The sequence below is a fragment of the Ciona intestinalis genome, unplaced genomic scaffold, assembly GCF_000224145.3.
Source record: "Ciona intestinalis unplaced genomic scaffold, KH HT001148.1, whole genome shotgun sequence".
NCBI lineage: Eukaryota > Metazoa > Chordata > Ascidiacea > Phlebobranchia > Cionidae > Ciona > Ciona intestinalis.
This window is the reverse complement of record NW_004191469.1, coordinates 1-2,689: the sequence shown is the minus strand read 5'-3', so window position 1 is coordinate 2,689 and position 2,689 is coordinate 1. Positions and strand designations below refer to the sequence as shown.

Genomic DNA, 2,689 nt, shown 5'->3' with positions numbered 1-2,689 from the left:
CTTCTTCTAATTTTTGAGACAAATGATGATCTTACTGGGAACAGTTACCAATTAATTCTTGGTCAATCCGTAGTCGTCGTGGCCGAGTGGTTAAGGCGACAGACTCGAATTCTGTTGGGCTCTGCCCGCACAGGTTCGAATCCTGTCGGCGACGTTCTTTTTCCTATTTTTGAAATGAATGATGATCTTACTCGGAACGGTTTCAAATTAAATCTTTAATGCAACCGTAGTCGTCGTGGCCGAGTGGTTAAGGCGACAGACTTGAAATCTGTTGGGCTCTGCCCGCACAGGTTCGAATCCTGTCGGCGACGTTCTTTTTCTTATTTTTGAAATGAATGATGATCTTACTCGGAACAGTTTCAAATTAAACCTTTAATGCAACCGTAGTCGTCGTGGCCGAGCGGTTAAGGCGACAGACTAGAAATCTTTTGGGCTCTGCCCGCACAGGTTCGAATCCTTTCGGCGACGTTCTTCTACTAATTTTTGAGACAATTTAAGGGCTCTGCCCGCACAGGTTCGAATCCTTTCGGCGACGTTCTTCTTCTAATTTTTGAGACAAATGATGATCTTACTCGGAACGGTTACAAATTAATTCTTTGGTGAAACCGTAGTCGTCGTGGCCGAGTGGTTAAGGCGACAGACTTGAAATCTTTTGGGCTGTGCCCGCACAGGTTCGAATCCTGTGGGCGATGTTTTTATCTTAATGTTTGTGGATGGTAAATGATGATCTCACTCGGAACGGTTACAAATTATTTTTTTTCTAAACTCGTAGTCGTCGTGGCCGAGTGGTTAAAGCGAAAGACCTGAGATCTGTTGGGCTCTGCCCGCACAGGTCCGAAACCTGTCGGCGACGTTCTTTTTCTTATTTTTGAAATGAATGATGATCTTACTCGGAACTGTTTTAATTTAAACCTTTAATGCAACCGTAGTCGTCGTGGCCGAGTGGTTAAGGCGACAGATTTGAAATCTGTTGGGCTCTGCCCGCACAGGTTCGAATCCTGTCGGCGACGTTCTTCTTCTATTTTTGAGACAAATGATGAACTTACTGGAATGGTTAAAAATTAATTCTTTGATGAAACCGTAGTCGTCGTGGCCGAGTGGTTAAAGCGACAGACTCGAAATCTGTTGGGCTTTGCCCGCACAGGTTCGAATCCTGTCGGCGACGTTCTTTTTCTTATTTTTGAAATGAATGATGATCTTACTCGGAACGGTTACAAATTAAACCTTTGATGCATAGTCGTCGTGGCCGAGTGGTTAAGGCGACAGAATCGAAATCTGTTGGGCTCTGCCCGCACAGGTTCGAATCCTGTCGGCGACGTTCTTCTTCTATTTTTGAAACAAATGATGAACTTACTGGAATAGTTTAAAATTAATTCTTTGATGAAACCGTAGTCGTCGTGGCCGAGTGGTTAAAGCGACAGACTCGAAATCTGTTGGGCTTTGCCCGCACAGGTTCGAATCCTGTCGGCGACGTTCTTTTTCTTATTTTTGAGACAAATGATGATCTTACTCGGAACGGTTACAAATTAAACCTTTGATGAAACCGTAGTCGTCGTGGCCGAGTGGTTAAGGCGACAGAATCGAAATCTGTTGGGCTCTGCCCGCACAGGTTCGAATCCTGTCGGCGACGTTCTTTTTCTTATTTTTGAAATGAATGATGATCTGACTCGGAACGGTTTCAAATTAATTCTTTGATGCAACCGTAGTCGTCGTGGCCGAGTGGTTAAGGCGACAGACTCGAAATATGTTGGGCTCTGCCCGCACAGGTTCGAATCCTGTCGGCGACGTTCGTTTTCTTATTTTTGAAATGAATGATGAACTTACTCGGAACGGTTTCAAAGTAAACCTTTAATACAACCGTAGTCATCGTGGCGGAGTGGTTAAGGAGACAGACTCGAAATCTGTTGGGCTCTGACCGCACAGGTTCGAATCCTGTCGGCGACGTTCTTCTTCTAATTTTTGAGACAAATGATGATCTTACTCGGAACGGTTACAAATTAATTCATGGTCAAACCGTAGTCGTCGTGGCCAAGTGGTTAAGGCGACAGACTTGAAATCTGTTGGGCTCTGCCCGCCCAGGTTTGAATCCCGTCGGCGACGTTCTTTTTCTAATTTTTGAGTCAAATGATGATCTTACTCGGAACGGTTACAAATTAATTCTTTGATGAAACCGTAGTCGTCGTGGCCGAGTGGTTAAGGCGACAGACTTGAAATCTTTTGGGCTGTGCCCGCACAGGTTCGAATCCTTTCGGCGACGTTCTTCTTCTAATTTTTGAGACAAATGATGATCTTACTCGGAACGGTTACAAATTAATTCTTTGATGAAACCGTAGTCGTCGTGGCCGAGTGGTTAAGGCGACAGACTCGAAATCTGTTGGGCTATGCCCGCCCAGGTTCGAATCCTGTCGGCGACGTTCTTTTTCTTATTTTTGAAATGAATGATGATCTTACTCGGAACGGTTTCAAATTAAACCTTTAATGCAACCGTAGTCGTCGTGGCCGAGTGGTTAAGGCGACAGACTTGAAATCTGTTGGGCTCTGCCCGCACAGGTTCGAATCCTGTCGGCGACGTTCTTTTTCTAATTTTTGAGATAAATGATAATCTTACTGGGAACAGTTACAAATTAATTCTTGGTCAAACCGTAGTCGTCGTGGCCGAGTGGTTAAGGCGACAGACTCGAAATCTGTT

General features: G+C 44.8%; 1 long non-coding RNA gene and 16 other non-coding genes across 18 annotated transcripts; all 17 read left to right on the top strand.

The window, feature by feature from the left end:
• Positions 1-7: 7 nt before the first annotated feature.
• LOC113475687 lies at positions 8-2,587 on the top strand. 2 transcript variants are annotated; one of them, XR_003397435.1, is made up of 2 exons: positions 8-447; positions 1,924-2,587. It is a non-coding gene; the product is annotated as an uncharacterized LOC113475687 (long non-coding RNA). The 2 variants fall into 2 exon arrangements; XR_003397434.1 differs by lacking the exon at positions 1,924-2,587 and adding an exon at positions 515-1,026.
• trnas-cga lies at positions 73-154 on the top strand. The gene has a single exon. It is a non-coding gene; the product is annotated as a tRNA-Ser (tRNA).
• On the top strand, positions 230-311 carry trnas-uga. Its single transcript has one exon. It is a non-coding gene; the product is annotated as a tRNA-Ser (tRNA).
• On the top strand, positions 387-468 carry trnas-aga. The gene has a single exon. It is a non-coding gene; the product is annotated as a tRNA-Ser (tRNA).
• trnas-uga lies at positions 611-692 on the top strand. The gene has a single exon. It is a non-coding gene; the product is annotated as a tRNA-Ser (tRNA).
• On the top strand, positions 772-853 carry trnas-uga. The gene has a single exon. It is a non-coding gene; the product is annotated as a tRNA-Ser (tRNA).
• Positions 929-1,010, top strand: trnas-uga. Its single transcript has one exon. It is a non-coding gene; the product is annotated as a tRNA-Ser (tRNA).
• Positions 1,084-1,165, top strand: trnas-cga. Its single transcript has one exon. It is a non-coding gene; the product is annotated as a tRNA-Ser (tRNA).
• trnas-cga lies at positions 1,237-1,318 on the top strand. The gene has a single exon. It is a non-coding gene; the product is annotated as a tRNA-Ser (tRNA).
• On the top strand, positions 1,392-1,473 carry trnas-cga. The gene has a single exon. It is a non-coding gene; the product is annotated as a tRNA-Ser (tRNA).
• trnas-cga lies at positions 1,549-1,630 on the top strand. Its single transcript has one exon. It is a non-coding gene; the product is annotated as a tRNA-Ser (tRNA).
• On the top strand, positions 1,706-1,787 carry trnas-cga. The gene has a single exon. It is a non-coding gene; the product is annotated as a tRNA-Ser (tRNA).
• Positions 1,863-1,944, top strand: trnas-cga. The gene has a single exon. It is a non-coding gene; the product is annotated as a tRNA-Ser (tRNA).
• trnas-uga lies at positions 2,019-2,100 on the top strand. The gene has a single exon. It is a non-coding gene; the product is annotated as a tRNA-Ser (tRNA).
• On the top strand, positions 2,176-2,257 carry trnas-uga. Its single transcript has one exon. It is a non-coding gene; the product is annotated as a tRNA-Ser (tRNA).
• On the top strand, positions 2,333-2,414 carry trnas-cga. Its single transcript has one exon. It is a non-coding gene; the product is annotated as a tRNA-Ser (tRNA).
• trnas-uga lies at positions 2,490-2,571 on the top strand. The gene has a single exon. It is a non-coding gene; the product is annotated as a tRNA-Ser (tRNA).
• Positions 2,588-2,689: the final 102 nt, after the last annotated feature.